The sequence below is a fragment of the Sciurus vulgaris genome (assembly GCF_902686455.1).
Source record: "Sciurus vulgaris genome assembly, chromosome: 8".
In the NCBI taxonomy this organism is placed as follows: Eukaryota; Metazoa; Chordata; class Mammalia; order Rodentia; family Sciuridae; genus Sciurus; species Sciurus vulgaris.
In genome coordinates, this window is record NC_136468.1 from 18853127 (window position 1) to 18871669 (window position 18543).

Genomic DNA, 18543 nt, shown 5'->3' on the forward strand with positions numbered 1-18543 from the left:
CTAGCTAAATGTCATGTACACATTATACTGGATAGATAGCTGTGATAAAAACAATGATAATTATAATGGATGAAAAACATGTCCTACTCTTTCACCATTTGAAAGGCATCTGAAATATATTTATGAGATACATTAAAGAGCTTGTTTCTCTAGTGTCCAAGTCTAAAGGGACCATTTCCAGTGTTCTTTAGAGTATATTTTTATAACAGTATCAATTTATTATAAAGGTCAATATTTTTTCTCTTTTAAATTCTTTCAAGTGGGTTTTTTAAAGACCATTTTCTGAAGTATTTAAAATTCTAACCAACCACTGCAAAATTACCAGGAAAGTCCTGTGGGATTAAAAAAAAAAAAAAAAAAAAAAAAAAAAAACAGCATACCATTTGATGCAACATGAACCTGGGTTACAATAAAATATCATTAAGAAAAGGTCAGCCCTGGAAAAAAGAGAACAAAGACAAAAATCATTGGGCATCTTGGAAACGCTGGTATCAGGGGAGCTTACTGGCTTCTTTCAGAGTTTGGCCAGAGGTTCTGAAGCATTGGCTTCCTGAGGAAATGAAAGCACCCACTACCCATCTTGTGGCTAAGGCAAACCCAGCCTTCTCTTTTCCTCCTATGGTTTTAGTCAACAGACACTTGGTTCAATTTCATCCTCTGATACTGTGTCTCTCATTGAGCTTTTCATTGTCAACAACCATTTCTCAGTGGTATCTACAACCACTAATCATGTCCTGGGATGGAGAGCATGAGCACAAAGAGGTGTTGAGAGAGTAAATGGAAATTTTCTGGGTCCAAAGAAGAGTATAAAAGTAAAAAATTCCATCTATCAGGTTATTTGTTTGCAAGACACTGATAATGGGCCTGACACTTTTTCCCTGAGTTTTAGGTACAGATCAGCTAATTGTTACTATAGAAGGCACCCACAGTCCATCCTCAGTCCTCTACCAGGAGTTGGTCAAGGTGAGCAAGGGAAAGAATATTTTACAGGTTGGCCTTGCCTGAGTGTAGAACTCTGTATGCAATGAAACTGGATAAATGAACTCTTTCTTCTTGGCAAGCTTTCCCTGAAGCCATACTGACTTGGTAGATGATTCCTCTGGAAAGCAGCCTGCCCAGATCAGCAGAACTCTAGATTTTAATGCCAATGCTTCTCCTCCTCATTCCTTCCTGACAAGCTTGCTCTCCCATGGAGGAAGGAGATTCTTAGGTGTACTTAGGGTGCGTGGGCAATGCTCACTCTCCATGAGGACGTAGGTCCATCTCTAGCCTGGATTCACAGAGCCACTCTTCAATTCAGCACAGCTCACTATTGATATTGCACTTTGGGCCTAGAGCCCCAGCCAAAAACCCACTTTTCCTTGTCAGGACCTGGACTTTCATATGCCTGTTTTTCCCTCAGGAGCACTATATATGACTGCTATATAATAGAGTTTGTGTACAACCTGGAATCCTACCATCTATCTCATTATAGAGAAAAAAAAATCTATGTCCACAACACTCTCCTTAACATAGTTTATATCTGTTCCACCTCTGACATTTTAGCAACACATTTTCAAGGTATACAAACTAACAGAAATAGAGTTAGAAGGAAGCATGACAATTTGAGAATGTTATTTACTGTTTGGGCTGAGGCAATCACCACCTGTCCTATTTCCTTTTAAAAAAAAGAAAATGGACTATTAGAAATAAAAATGATACTTTTATTATTAATTCAATGCAGGTTTTGCAATGAGTGAAATTGTCACCCTGTTTAAAAATATAAGAAATGTTGCTAGTCAAATATACATAGTTTTTTATTTATGCAGATAAAACCCATGATGAAGATCATCTGGTAAGAATTGCTAGTCATACCTGTCACAGCATGAAGACGAAGAGGAATTATTTTTTTAACCTTGGCTGGGAGCACCATTTGAGCAGTCTGCTCCTGAATTGATGCAACATGGACAGCTACCAGTTAGGATCACACAGAGGGCAACAGCTAAATCACTGTGGCCAAATAAGTCTGCACAGAAAGGTCTTCTTGGGTATTTACACAGCCAAGACCGTCTTACCTCTGGAAAATAGATTTGAGTAGAAAGGCCCCCAAGCTCACTTTGGCCCAGTATGAGGTCAGTGTGAAACACACCAAATCAATTGAGAAATGAGCACTGGATTCCCAAGGGAAAATAACTGCAGTAAAAGTACTGTTTCTTTTCTCTATATTCGGAAGCCAACAGTAATTTTATTCTCCAACTGTACTCTAAAATCCTTTCCCCTGCTGCCATTGTGTAGAGATACCATGCATGAAACCTATACCAATCCTCTTCAGAGAGAACTGGGAAAGGAAGTTGATCCCATACATGGAACTTAAATCAGAACATGGATTCTAACCTGGAGCCTGCCACTGACTTCCTCTGTTCCCACAGGCAAACTTCCTAATTCCTCTAAGCTTTAGTTCTTTCTGACATAAGCTGTGTATACTATGGACTTCCTTGACCAATTTCCAGAGCTGCTATGAGGACTCAAACAGTGATTCTCAAGCCTTGGCATGAAGCATGCATCAGAGTCATCTGGAGGGCTTGCCAAAACACAGCCTGCTGGGCCTGAGAGTTTATGATTTAGTAGGTCTAGGTTGGGACAACAGAGAACTTGCTTATCAGCAAGTTCCCAAATGATACTGAAGTTACTGAACTGGAAACCACAGACTAAAAGACATTGAATTAAAGAAAAAGAGACCTATCTTCAAGGTCCACTATACCCTATCTCCCCATATTTCTACCATCTTAAAAATACCCTTCTCCACTTCTCAGTTACCCTGCGTTGTGGTTTGGATATATGTTGTCCCCCAAAAACTCATGTGTGAGACAATGCAAGAAAGTTTAGAGGTGAAATGATTGGGTTATGAGATCATTAACCTAATCAGTGCATTAATCCACTTGAATGTATTAACTGGGTGGTAACTGTGGGCAGGTAGGGTGTGGCTGGAGAAGATAGGTCACTGGGAGTGTGCTTTTGGAGTATACATCTTGCTCCTGGTGAACTGTCTCCCTGCTTCATGATCACTGTGTCCTAAGTTGCTTTTCTCCTCCACATCCTTCCACCATGATGTTCTGCCTCATCCTGGGCCCATAGAGCAATGGAGTTGTCCATCTATGGACTGAAACCTCTGAAACTGTGAGTACCAAATAAAATTTTCCTCTTCTAAAATTGTTTCCATTAGGTCTTTTAGTGACAGTGATGAAAAAGCTGACTAAAATATCCTCTACCTTGACAAATGTGGGATTCCTCACTATATCCTTGATCATAAGATAAAGGTGATTCCCACAGTTGGCACTCAATGTTTAAAAATCAGTGTAATGGAGTAATTTATTTAAAAGTATTTTGAGATAATAAAACATATATGCATGAGAGGCAAACGTTAATTATAGGATAGACTAAGTTATTTAGCAATAATACCTAATAGAATGAGCCATCCAGGTCTAGTGAGGCTACCGTGCTTCATAAGGTAATTTAAGAATCCAAGCGACATCTAACCTGTTGCTGTATCATCTTCTGTGATGTTATCCTCATCTACACAGTTTCTAACAGTTTGTGGCCATGACAATATTCCAGGATCATTAGAAGGGAAGGAGTAAATTCAGCACCAGGGAGATAGCCCAGAAGTTAAGCACATTCATTGGGTTATATGTTGATGGATAACCACAGATAGCTGCAAGGAAAGATGGAAAATGTATTGTATGACTATTCATGTGTCCAACTAAAATTCCAGGCTACTATTAAAATATAAAAGGAAAAATATATACTGATAGCTTCTATAAATTAATGTGTCTGTCATAGGGAATACTTGTTGGCCATCTAATAATCCATGTATGTCCCCACACATAGAATAGTCTCAACCCTCCTTACCCAAATGTAAATAGCCTTAAGATTCATCTTGTTCCTGCATCCAGCTTAAAGATCAGAATCTCTGATTTCTGCATCAGAAAATTAAAAAGGAATTTCAGGAGCAGCAATCCATAGTCAAGAAGTTGCACATGTCATTTTCCCCTTGCCATTGGCTCAAATTTAGTCACACTCACCTCCAAGCAGGCCAGAAAGTACAGTTTCTAGCTTGGAGAGTCATGTGCTTAATTACATAACAGGGTTTTGACTGGATACTTCCTATCAAATAATGTGGAGAAGACAGTTTCCTAATGGAAACTGAATCGCAATTACTTTCTACATCACATATACCAATAGCTATATGTGACATTCATCATTTTAGCTCTTAAGTTGCTGTGTTCATGGAGGAAGGTTGTTTCTTGAATATCCCCTAAATACAGAAACAAATGAAAACCAGGTATGTAGACAAATAGGTTCACGATTTTGAAATAATTCACCCATTAATTTAATACATCAATATATCATTTCTCACATAGATAAAACAACTTGTTGATTTAGTTAAATTTATGCAAAATGGTCAGATGTTTGTATCATTTTGAATAGTCTTTGATGATATGTTACAAGACGAAGAAAACAATGTTGTGATATCAATAGCTATAAAGCTGTCTTTTGTAATTTAATAGCTTTCAAGGCTATTCAGAAACAAGGACCAGAATTCATTTTTCTTCTGATGATCTACAGCACAAATATATACAAACAATGACTACAAATAGGAAGAAATAATATCATTTATTAAGGATCTGCAAAACATATCCTAGCTGATTTATGTGTGTTATTTTTGTATCTCTCACTACTACAAGTGGGTAAATTGTCCTTATTCTTAAAATTACAAATTAAATCAAAGAACTTAAGTGATACCAGGTGTTGATAATATCAAAAATGCTTTCATTGCATATTTAGAGAGTTTGTGGACAGAATCTAGATTCAACCTCACCAAATCAAACATTTAGGGTAATAAAGTCTTGAGATATAAAACAAGTTCCTTTCTCTTATGAAAGTGTAGAATGCAGATTTCTTATGGAAGTGTAGGATTTCTTAACTGTTAGTGAGAAAGAGTTCAGTCATGGTATTATGCTTCTCAGATTTAATTCCATTTTTATTTATAACTGAGGGCATTTACACAAAAACAAGATGGTTTCCAAAGAATTTAGATGTTTATGTATTGCCTGAAGTCATGATTCTCCCTTTGGATATGACAATTACTTCCATCACAACCAATTGAGAAATGAAATATAGAAGCAAAATTGCTTCCAAATTAATGGCTTTTAAAAGTTTCCTGGGGAGTTGTCAGACAACTCTAAACATTTTTAAGTTCCATATCAATTTCCAGCATGAAAAAGTGGCAAAGTTAGACCGTCATTCTCACATTGACTGTGAGAATGAGAAAGGAACCTTTGTCAATAAATTAAATTTTGCCATCTAGATATACAGCAAATTGCTTAATTACAGAAAAGAATTGGAAGCAATGTTTATGCTAATAATGTAGCAGCTATTGTTTCATTTAAGGTCTAGTTTATGTCCAAATTGGAAACCATGACTTAGTTGAGAGCAGAGTTTCCCTTAAGGGACCCCATCTGAGATGTCCTTTCACATGACATTATTACCAATATCGCCAGTCCCTGCAATGAGTTGATGTGAATTAATTTAAGACTTGCACTTTCCACCCACTACACACATATGACAAAGCACAACTGAACCAAGCACGCTCACCTGTGCCTCTGCACAAAGCCCTGGTGATCTAGGCTTCTCTACCTTTCAATTGTAGAAGGCTAAGTGTTCCTTATATAATGTACTTAATGTTCAGAGTGGGTGGCTTCGATAGTTCTCAACTGATATTATGTAAAGGTTAGAATTGCTCTTGAGCCATTTACAATAATCAGGCTAAATGTGCATGTACAAATTGTACCAGAGCCTACATTTCAGATGGTACCTTGTCATGACAGCCACCACCCCAGGGTCTAAGCATGTGTGCACCTTCATAGTTTATTGTTGTTGCAAATAATAATGACCTTATATGTGTTTGTTGAAGTAGGAGTATTGAATATTCATTCTGTAAAGGGCCAGGTATTAGCTAAAGAAAAGAGATCAATCAATGGGGTGCAATCAAGATACCAGTGTTGAGCAAAAGCAATCAGAAAGGATCTTAGTTAGTCAAGATTTGAAGCATGGTCCTGGGACTATAGTTTACACACTGTCCCAGCCTCATAGACCAGAAGGGTTCAGAAGAGCCTAAAGCAGTCAATGGGAGAATGCATAAAGTTAATGATAACTATTGAACCCATGAAGCTATGTGCAATGAATATTTCATATTTAATAATTATACCAGCAATTATACTCTATGAATATTAATGATTAGCAGTAGCAAGCTAAAGAATGATTTATTGTTTAACCTGGTTTAAACATTACCCAATGCATACATGTATTGGAACATCACATGGTACTCTATTAATCTGAAGAATTTTTGTGTTTTTATGTATTACTAAAAAAATTCATTTAAATTTTTAAAAAATGATTTATGGTGATAAGTTACACAAAAAACTGAAACAAAATTCTGATAGAATGACTAGTGTAAATAAGAATAAAAAGGAGGAAATTCCATGTTTTGAGCCTTTACTGTAAACCCTGTCTGAGAAAGGGTTTTGTGTCTTTCATGCCTAGCACATCTGACACATGCCCAATAATCACTGGTTGAAATATACACTATATACTCATGCAAGATGAGTGTGTAACCACTTAGGTAACTGGTGAGAATTACAGTCACCCAGAGCCTAGAAACAAGACTGAGATGTTGTTTTCTTGAAAGCAGAAGTTAAAAAAACCAGGAGTGAAAATAGATAAGCTTTAAAGAGAAATCCTAGGGTTTTAGAATCCTATTGGCCCAACTCAGAATTCTTGTCTAAGGATAAGGATCTAGGGGATATTTGGCAATGTCACTACTGGGTGGGGGTGCTACTGGCATCAAGTTGAGGCCAGAGATGCTGCTAAGCATTCCAAAGTGCATAGAACAGAACCCCACAAGAAAGATCAATCAAGTCCAAAATGTTATAGTGCCAGAGTTGGTAATTGCAGCCAACTGGATGGACTCTTCTGCTCCTGTGGTTTCTCCTCCTCCTTGTCTTTCTGTAAAACTTCTACACATTCTTTGAATTGTTACCTCTTTTCTAGAACTTACTCCTCTTCCATACCTCCAAAGAGAACTAAATACCTCTTCACCAGGGACTTGAATCCCAAAAGAACCTGTCACCTATTTCTATCATTTTAATTATCACAAATCATTTTATTTGCAATCATAATTAGGTCTTTCAATTGAACTGAAATCATAAAAAGAGCTACCATAAATTAAGCATTTTATATTTGTAGGATATTTTACTCAATTATTTATTTATGTGATCTCATTTAGCCCAGGCACAAGAACATAGGAGGTAGCGATTATTACCTCCATTTTACAAATGATGGAAGCAAAGTTTAGAGGGTTAAGAAATGGATATAAGGCCATGCAACTAAATGGCAGAACTAAGACCTAAGCAGCAAGTAAGTCAGCTGTGATAAATGTCCCCCAAGTACAGAGGTAAGAAGCATGTGGTGAGGAATAACCATATGTACACTTTTGAGTCAGAGGAGGTGAAAAGGCTCCTGGCCTGAGTGCGGACCCCACCCACTAAGATAAACAGGAAGAAGGGCAACAGGCCTACATGCTGGGGCTGATAGCAGATGCCCCAAAGGAAGAGAATCAAGCACATTGTCCAACAGTACAGAAACACTTGCTAAAACCCACACAAACAGAAACAGACAACTCAAAATGATGCAGTCGTTAGCAGCGTTAGCAAGTGGATGGAATGAAGGATGGACAAACTCTTGCTTGTGGCCAAGTGTTCTACCATGTAATAAGAATCTTATAACAGAGCAATTGGGAGACAGAATACCCAGGGCTGGGAAGGCTGCTGACATCTGTAATTCAGAAATAGGAGAGGGCCAGGCAAAAGCTGTGTAGGACTCTGGCCCAGGAGGAGGCAGTTAGACATGCCCCTGACCAGGAGCCCCTCATCATATGAGCCAAGGATGGTGACAGAAGGGATGGGCAGGGACTCAGGTCTGATACCAAATTTTTGTAATGTTAATATTTTAAATTTGTTCTGATTAGTTGTACTTGACAATAGAATCCTTTTATGCATTTATATTGATAAACCATACATAAGTGGAGTATAATTTCTCATTTTTCTGAATGTGCATACTGTAGAATCACATCAGTCATACAGTTATATATGTACATGGGGTGATAATGTCTGGTACCAATTTTGAGTGACATGTCAGGCAGGCAGAGTAATCAGGAATAGCCTGGTTGTTAAGCTGGAGAACGTGCTGAAGGAGCCAGCTGAATTCAGCTGAGGTCAGGCAGTGGAAAGTGGGAGTGGGGTTGAGACCCCGCACCCCTCACTGTGCAAGAAAGAAAAGACAATAAGCCTGGAGTCAGGTCCTGGTTGGTGGCACTGTTGCTTTTGAACTGGAAGTAATGGGATCAGTCTTGGACTCAGAGTCTTCCAATGTTCTGAAAAGAAATACTTATCTTATAGACAGACATGAATTATATATAGAGAGAAAAAATAACAATTACAGACTCTGAGAGTAGAAAATTAACTAAATATGGGAAAATGTAACATTTCCCCAAATGTAATAAAACAAATTGTGATATTTGAGCAACATTTTTCAAAATTTAAAATTAAAAAAACAGGAAACAAAATGTTAATGTCCTCCCTGACTCTTCCCACCAGGTAGAGAACTGCTAAGCACGCAGGTAAAGTACCATTCTCTGTAAGTTTCCAACCAGGCTGAGTGCATCCTGAGCATCTCCCCCAAGGAAATGACCCTGACATGGTGACCCAGAGTGGGTCCCACCATTGGAGAAGAAATGTCGCTACTCAACACAGTGCCCCCAATCCTCCCAGCCCCCACCCCCATCTCCATCTCCCTAAGACCACACAGGCAACAGACTCCTATTGTTATTATAACAACACAGGCTGACCATTAAATTGCAGGAGGGACACTTCATTAACCAGGAGGCTATTATCCACAGAAAAACAAAATCCCACCAAATAATCCCTTTCCTAATCTCCTAGCAGGAATCTCCCTCAAATCTTTTTTAAAATACCCTACTGTGAATTAACTGTATGTGCTTGAAATTATGGATGAGGCTACTCAGTCTCCATTCAACGTGACATTAGGGGGCACATCTCAGCAAAGAACCTCTCTCTGTCCATGCTTTGTAAGCACCAGCAATCAATCTGACCTCCTACCCCAGAGGACTGATCAGTCGATTTTTCTTGTGGTCTAGTAACCAAACTTGTATTATGACATTAGAGATAGTTACGGATGCTTTTAAATGACACATTTTTCTAATCTTTCATCCAATGCATTTCCAGCCACCTCTCAGCAGAAAGGAGGAAAAAGCTGATTACACATAGCCAGTAGCTAGAATCATTTAAGCTAAATTAATAGGGTCTATAAATAACTTTGTCCTTCCTCTTAAAAAAAAATAAAAGAGGGAGAGATTGTAAGGTTAGCAAATAATCAGAGGAATGGCCTATTTTCCTCATCAGGTTATTACAACTTGAGGAAATCTCAAATTAGTTTCAGGGAAAATATAACACCCCATACAGTGCTCTGAATGAAGGATGGATGCAATAAAGGCCTGTTAACTAAAACCCGGGTGCAATCCATTTACCAGTGCACTTGTCTGCTCTTCTTCCTATAGCTACTAATATTGCACAACTTAGTTTTAATGTGACTTTGTTTTTCTTTACCAGTAGATTAGATTTTAGACTTGGCATTTGATGTCATTGATTTTTCTACTTCGAATAATTTGTAAACTCTAAGATGAAGAGCATTTCTCACAAAAGTTTCTGTGGAATACATCAGATGTCCTTGAATCTGATACTGCATATTCCAGGAGTCCTCTTTATTTTATGGACCACCCAAAAAGAAAAATATCAGCAATTAAACTATGACATGATGTGTTCTTATCACTTGGAATTCCATTACTCACAAATTAAATCCACCTCTGGTGTACTTAGATATATATTTTTATCATTCTTACTACTGTATGCAAAGTAAACAAAAACATGCATGAAATACGATGGTTCATGTACATTTCTGAAGTTTTCTCGTGTTCAGAATCTGAGCCTTGTGGTTACTTTTTGAGCTGCTTTAATGTCCAAATTGTTCTGAAGTACTGCTAATGCAGTACTTTTAAAAAATCTACAAAAGAACTAAAAACTTTAGTGCGGAAGCTTAAACAATCACGAAGAGCTAGAACATTTCCTTTCCCTGCAATCGTTTGGTTCCGAGGGGTTCAAAGACTGCTTCAGCACTCTTTCTGGAACGTTCTTCCAAGCAACTGTTGGTCATTCTGCAACTTTGGATGATGACGCTTTGGGTGTTTCCACTGCTCTGGCAGCATCAAGAACCATGGTAGTCTAGCCATCAGCAATGGTTCCATGCTATTGCTATAAAATGCAACCTAACACAGATGTTAACATTTGCATCTTAGGGACCATCAAGTACAGTTTGTGGTCACAGAACCCTCTGAGCTGAAAACTTATTCCCTGAAGAGACTCTCCTCTCTTCTCACCTCAACTGAGAAATGAAACCTTAGAGTTTTTCTACATTGGCTTCTTGGCAGCCATCTTGAGTGGTATTTGAGCTTTTCCCAGGATACTTCTGCCCCAAATTTGTCATCTGAAATTTAAAGAAGAGATTCATTTGGGTAAGTGGTAAGCTACCCATGGGTTACTTATAGCTTGAAGGAAGGAAGTTAATAAGATACCACCCCAGGAGATCAGTGCCTGCCTGAGGTGCCAAATGGAAGTGAGGTGAACAACAATGCAGGACCAGGCACAGAGGAAGGACATGGGGAAAGTTGGACAGCATGCCAATCAAAGCCCACTTCATTTATTCCTTCAGCCAGTCCATGATGGCAGATAGGAACCTCCAAGAAATGTGAGATAAAAGCTTTGGTGCTCCTTTGACCCACAACCATTTTCCAAGGAGACACAGATGGTTGCCCTATAACTCCATGATCTCCATACTTCCTTTCAAAATTTGCTTTTTTTGGTATCTTAAAATAACATATGATCACTTTTCTACTCCTTCCCCATCCCTTATCTATATTAAAAAATAAACATTTCTTAGGGCAAATAATTATGCCAGAATGCACAATACCCCTAGGATGACTCAGTTCTGGCTTTAAAATTCTTCAAGAAATTCAGTTTTTTCTGAATTTTAGTGGCATTGCAAGCTTTCTACCAAATTAAATTTGCATCACAATACATTTCGGATCCTCCACTATAGGAAAAATGCAGCTTATATTAATAGGCGTTAAGATTATTCATCCAAACAGCTGAACATTGCCCTTGTTTAACTCTAAAAGACTTTGATGGGGATGCTTTTATTTAGTTATTTCTTCTAGAAATGACCCAGCAGTGAAAAATTAGGCACTTTGTTGTTTTTCCTCCATCAGCCCAGAAACTAGGTTACTGTTTCCGAAACTCCAAATCAGAAATGTCCACTGATTTTTTTTAAAGTGCTGGACATCGCCTGCCTCTTGACCTGATGGACAGATGCGTGGACAGCACAGGGTGTGCTGGCTCTGCTGAGAAGTGAGCCCCTGCCCGCCATGCCACTTGAGAGCCTGTGTCACATCTGTCCTGATTGCCTGCACTCTGGGCACTTGACGTGAACTCCAAGTTCCTTCTCTTTATTTTAGTCCTGGCCACATGGTCCTGGCTTACTACCTGCTTGGCTCACCTGTGATTGACAAGCAGGTTCTTCTCAGCCCCAGGTTATCTCCAGGAGGTCAACTCCCTGTCACCTCTGACAGAATTTTTTTTTTTCTTGAGGTCCTCTGTGTTTTTGTTGTTGTTGTTGTTGTTCCAGAAAAACAGACCAAAAACAGTTAAATGCATTGACTCTTGGGTGTTTTTTTTTTTTTTTTTTTTTTTTTTTTTTTTTTAAGTAATCTTAAATATTCTAGCTGCACTGTCAATTTGAAATTGTAAAATATCCCACAAGCAGTCATTGGTTTTATTCCATTTTTTCACCTGGAGTAGACAAACACACTGGAGAATGACTGACTCAGAAAGCCAGTATCAATAGCAACATACTTCATACCACAGGAAGGCAGTCACCAGATGTGCCCTGGGTCATTCATAGGCTCAAGGTCTGCACCGGCTTCAAGGAGGCTTAGATGCCAACTTCTATTGCCCTTGGAAAGTGAAGGTTGACCCTTGAATGTCTTCACAGAATCCCAACAAGGTAACCACGGCAAGGAGGCAGTTGACAAGCCATTTCGATGGTGCAGATAAAGCTGGGATATGTTTCCCAGCCTGCTTAAAAATCAGCAAGTCAGAAAAGGAGTGCTAACCTTTGACCAATATCTACATACACAAAGTAAGCTTGGCTATGTAAATTATGATCCCATCAACCTAGGGAATTTGTTAAAGAAGATCAGGCTGTCCTTGACAGGCATTGTCGGCCAGTAGATTTTTGTGGCAATCGTCTTATTCATTCGATGACAGAGAGAAACCTGGACAAAGGCGCTTGGTAACACATCCTAAGGATTATTTGCCAACTACTGCGTTCTGTGTGCAAAGGCTTATCGTAGAGAAATTAAATTCCTTTGACAAAAGGGAAGACAAAAAAAAAATGCTTCTGGAGTAAGTACATTGAGAACTCATATCTCAATCCTGCAAGTCTGGCTGAATTCTAATTTTATCAACCCCTACTATCTATACTACTCTTTAAAGTGGGACAGGAGCGTCTGTTATTTTAGTTTATGTGCAAACTGTAGTTCCAATATGAAATCAAGTAAACCCATTTAAAAATCAAAGTCAATGTTAACAAGATGATCTATTTCATCCCCCCAATAGAAGCTAATGAATCATTGTGAATTTATTGTGACAGAAAGACAGTGGCTGCTGGCAATTACACTGATGAGCAGAAATCCTCACAAGTGGGTACTTTAAAGCAATTATTTTCCATTTGGTTCTAAAAAAGCCTCTGAGTACAACTAAGCTTTGATTACCTGGCATCTGAAAATATACATTCTCAGAGGGGTATTTGCAATGATTATTTTAGTGGAAAGAAAGTAAACAGCTACTGTTTGTGAATGCTCAGTTGTGAGCCTCTTTAAATTTAGAATATGAATTGTGCAAAAGATGGCTATCTGACTTACTGGTCTAGCACTTTATTACATTATGTTCCCCAACTGGAAAGAGTCAAAAACTTATTGGGGACTTAAGAATCAGAAAGGCGTTCAAAATGCATTTTCTCATGAACAAATGTCTATGAACTCAAAAGCCAATGTCATTCTTGCTAACAGACTTCCCAGTCCCAAGCCTCAACCTTATTTCCCTATTTTTTTCTCTTTGGACCCAGGTGTATGGAGAAGTAAAGTTGAATTCAAGAGCAACAGATATAAAAAGCTCACCTTGTGAAAACACTGATTCTCTCAAGAGAGGCAGGTCAAAGGGCACCGGAAGAAGGAATCTGGTACAGAAAACATTTCATTTATTTTTCAAGTACAAAAAAATTGGGGATTCTTTTTAAGGGGTGCCATGCCCTTTTCTGTCTAACTTAAGCTTATTGGTGCACAGTGGAAATCAATAGTCCACATTTTTTAAAGAGAAACGTAGACCAAGTGAAGGTCAAAAACTAAAAGAAAAATATGTTCAAACTGAAAACGCGATTCATGATTCCAGGTCTGGGGATGGTAAGCACAAACACAGTTAATCAACTTTTTCACTTGTCTTGGGCATTGTTTTTCTCCAAACGGGGTTACTACTAAAAAACAAAAGAAAAAAGAAAACAAAATGCAGTTTCTGCACTTAGGTAGCTGGAAGGAGGCAAAGTGGGGCGGGGGGGGGGGGGGGTCCTGGATTGGGGAACCAAAAGTTAACAAATGAGATCATCATCTTCTCAAACACATCTGTCAGGCCCACAAGGGTGTCACCAAAACCATGTGGATTGTGACATCACTTCATACAAAGTGTCACTTGCACAAGTTCGCACAACTCACAAGTTGAAGAATTTGGACTAACTTCTTCCTATGTGTCTGTTTTATTCTTGATATGAAAATAACACATATTCCTTTAGGAAAGTCTGAGGTAGAAACTGTATTCTAACTATTTAAAAATCATAATCTCAACTCCTGAATAAATTAAAATTTTATCATAATTCCATGATTTTTCTATACATTTCTTTGTGTATGTGATACTATCCTGTGTTCTGCTTTCAAATTTTATTATAATCATCCTCCTTTTCCTTAAAAAAACACACATGAATACCAAATTAAAATCTGTAGTAAATCCAAATGTACTATTTCTTCACCTAGGCAGTTCCTCGTAACTGAACATTTTTTGATGAATACAAATTACAAAATATCAAAAATTGAATTTCTGGCCCTAAAAATATGAGCATCTTTAAGACTTTTTACTTATGTGCCCAAATTTAACTAGTAGTATCTGAAGTGCCTATTTCATGACACATGACAATGCTGCATATTCTCTTGTAAATTTAATTATTATAGTTTTTGTCTATAAGCCTGTCTCATTTTTATTTGCAAACTTTGGTCATGCAATAAACCAAATGCTTTTCCAGTGGTTACAATTCATTCGCGTTTACTCTTCAGTGAAGTAAGCATGCATGATACTTGCATTTATTGGAGTCTCATGGTCTTTCTCATTGATTTTCGAGACTGTGTCTGTCTTGCTTAATGCTGGAACTCTGGTACTGCATGTGACCAAATAAAAATTAACTGAATTACTCCTTTAGAAGTCAACATTATCAAGCATTTTCATATCCGTCATGATTTTTCTTTGCCATCTTTTAATTTGAAAGCATTTGAATCTCTCTTCTCTTTTGCAAATCCTCCATTTGACTGAAGTATAGAAGATCCTGACTAATGTCGAGCTCAGGAAAACAGACACTCAGCTTCCTTCTAGGCATTTTATGATTTATCTATGAGTTAAAAGGGATCTGGAACTTATGTCAATATAGGATAGGATTTAAATACATTTTTGTTTAAAAATAATAACCTAACCACCTATCTAACCCTACCTTTCCTCAAAGTTCATATATTTAATTCATGCCTGTACTAAAATGCCTTTTTGACAATGTTCTGTATCTTTGATCTTTCTGAAGATATTTATGATCATATCACATTGAGTGATATAGTATACTATGGCTTTGTACCATATTAATATGCCACAGCAATGATTTAACTCATTAATCATCTTTATAATAAATAATATATTTGTCTCCATGTATATATTTTTCATGGTGCTGGAGATATAATCCAGAGCAGTGCACAAGCTAGGCAAGCATCGTGGCACTCAGTTAAACCCCAGTCCCATGTACCTATTCATTTTTCTTTTAAAACACATTTTAATGGTAAAATTTTCAAATTTTATTAGAGGAATATGTACACTTGCTCTTAGATGGAAATAAGGAATACAGGAGGCTTCTAATGGAATGCCTTGAGCCCCCAATTTGCCCTCCCCCCTCCGTTGTCAGTCCCCACAAGAAACCAAGTTTTCTTCTAATGGTTTATATTTTTAATTCATCTGGTGGTCACCTCCAAGACTCTAAATACACTTATCATGAAGTACTTTAAAATTCATCCATCTCAAACATTATCTGCTTCCAACAAGATTAGATTCAACATAATTTTGTAAATGCTTTCCCTATTCCTTCTATTATAGTTAAATCACTATTAGAATTCATCTTCCAGTTGCCTTTGTGACTTTAATTCACGTATTTTAATATGTATTGCTTGCTCAAATAACTACAGATTTTTCTGCAGATTTCTCGCTTTACACAGTGAAGGGCTTGGGGTCCCTGTTTCTTCACTGATCTACCCTCCCTCTACTTCCTAACTTCCTTCATCTGCACATTTGTGTTTATACTGCTTCATTTGATAACATTTGCATTCCTATTCTGGAATCATAGTTGCATAAACGTCCAGTGACACACAGTGTAATTCCAAAAGACCCAGTAACTATGACTGTTTCAATGGTCCTTTCCTTTCCTGGATCAAAGAATAAATGGAATGTTTTCACCTAATGTTTCACCCCATGAAAAGATACAGTAAGTTGTCTCCCACCAGGAAAAGTGGCTCCAAAAGACATTTCACATGCATTTTAGGGAGCCCACTGGCTGGTGTTAGACTCCTACTTGGGACCTCTAAAGGGGAAGGGGTGGGGGAGTTAGGGGCTTTGACACAGGAACAAAAGACAGCTGGCTGTGCTGGGATTGTTTGCATTCGCAGAATTTGTTGGGACATGAGAATATCCTGTGAAAAGGAGAGAGGGAGAAGGAGAGAAAGGGGCGGGGACATGAATAGGTAGGGTTTGACGGGAAAGGACTAAGGAACCATCAAGTGAACAACAGAACAGGTTCATCTGTTCTTTCCCAGCTATCATTAGCTGAGGGAATCCCAGGGATAGAGGGAATCTCTGAAGAAAACATCCCACGAGGAGAGAAGTGAGATTTCATCATCCACCAAATGGAGAGAGCAGGAGGCAACCCCCCCCCCCCCCCACCAAAACCAAACCGGAAGGAAGCTCCCCTGCCCGGTTCTCCCTCCCACTTCTCTTCTTTGAAAGGTAGAAAGCAGTCGCCAAGAGCAGAAGGAAGGAGAGCAACATACACGATGGGAAAAAGGAAGAAACGTCTTAACTGTAAACCAGCATTGAAATTTTGAATATTATGAGACTGAATAGTAAACACTGAGTCAGTGTCTTGTGACTTATGGTGATAGGAAATTCTCTCTGCATTCCATAAAAATGATCGCAGATTTCCTGGCTTTTCGTTCAGGAAAGGAAAGAACTCACTCAACAGAGGAACTTAATAAAAAGAGGAAGGAGGACTTTATGATTATTTCCCATGAGCTGAACTTGTTTAAAGCAATGAATTCATAAGGTTAAAGACAGATAGAGTGGAGTGAATGACGTTTTAGGCCAATTTCAACCATACAGTTCTGGTTCTCATTTTTTTAAATCTATCTTATATTTGTATCCCAATTATTTCAAGAGTATATATAGGACCACACATAAGAAAAAAACTAATTTTGGAAGGTTGTATGTAGATATATTTTAATTAAATCATAATTTCTCTGTTTTTTATTTTTATTTTTTGGTGGTGCTGGGGATTGAACCTGGGCCTTGTACATACAAAGCAAGCACTCTACCAACTGAGCTATATATACTGTGGTATATATACACTGAGATATATATACTATGGTATATATGCATAATGGAATATTACTCAGCCATAAGGAAGAATAAAATTATGGCAATTGTTGGTAAATGGATGAAGTTGGAAAATATCATGCTAAATGAAATAGGCCAAGCCCAAAAAACCAAAGGCCCAATGTTTTCTCTGATAAGTGGATGACAATATATAATGAAGGTGGGTGGCAAGGGGGAAGGAGAAAAATGAAGGAACTTTGGGTGGTGTAGAGGAAAATGGGGTGGGAGGAGGTGGTAGACAGAAAGATAGTAGAATGAAACAGACAGTATTACCCTATGTATATGGATGATTACATGAATGATGTGAATCTACATTGTATACAACCATAGAAATGAAAAGTTGTACCCCATTTGTGTACAATGAATCAAAATGCAGTCTGTAAAATTTTAAAATTTTTAATAAAAATAAATAAATAATCATAATTTCTCTCTCAGATTCTGTTAAACTTAATTTCACTTCTGATGTTTTTCTGATGTCTAGGATTCAAATTATTTTACATCCTTTGAATAAATTCCGATTAATATAAAACCAAAGTTGAAAATTGAACAAAGAAGCTAATATATATAACAACTCCTTATTGCATTTCTACTTTAGTACAAATATTTAACTCTATCACTTTTATAATCTCCTATAAAATAATTCCATACAAAGACTTTTATATCCACGTGCAACTATCCATGTCCACACTTTCTCTCAATCAAATCTTCAGAAAAATATTTTATATGGTATGACCAAGATTTGCTAAGTATCATTAGTGAATATTTGTTGGTTGGACACACAGGCCACTCGCAGTAAAATGTCAATCAAAAATACCATTTTCTTTTATGTTTCTATAATTTATAGAATCATTATCCCCAGGCCTTCTGAGCCTCCTATCCTACTCTTAACAGTTTGCTTATACTTTCTGCTTTTCAAAAGGGATTTAAGGCACCTTAAAATAAAATTCATGTATACAACAAAGCTCTGGAAAAAAATAACACATCAAAGATATAGGGAGGAGTAGAAGAAAGCAAAAATACTAAGCACGAGGTTTGATATAATTATTGTGATTGCCTATTCAATTTTGCTTTGCATCTCCTCGGAGGCAAGAAAACCAGTTTATTGAATACTTCAAGTTATTTGTTTGAAGAAAGCAAACCAATTTTAACAGAGAAAAAGAGACAGAAAGAAAGCAGAAGATAAATTCTAAATGGGATTACCAAAGGAGGCTGTAAACACAGAATAATAGGCGATGTATCTTTGACCAAAATTATCTACCAAATACAAACAAAATGAAAGACATAACATTTAAATGTAATTCAGTGAAGGTGGTTGTTC

The 18543-nt window shown here is 37.6% G+C and overlaps 1 long non-coding RNA gene across 2 annotated transcripts; it reads left to right on the forward strand.

The window, feature by feature from the left end:
* Positions 1–2309: 2309 nt before the first annotated feature.
* On the forward strand, positions 2310–16825 carry LOC306668067. Of its 2 annotated transcripts, none has more exons than XR_013765721.1 (3): positions 2310–3156; positions 13354–13467; positions 16391–16825. It is a non-coding gene; the product is annotated as an uncharacterized lncRNA (long non-coding RNA). The 2 variants fall into 2 exon arrangements; XR_013765722.1 differs by lacking the exon at positions 2310–3156 and adding an exon at positions 12126–12231.
* The last annotated feature ends 1718 nt before the right edge of the window (positions 16826–18543 follow it).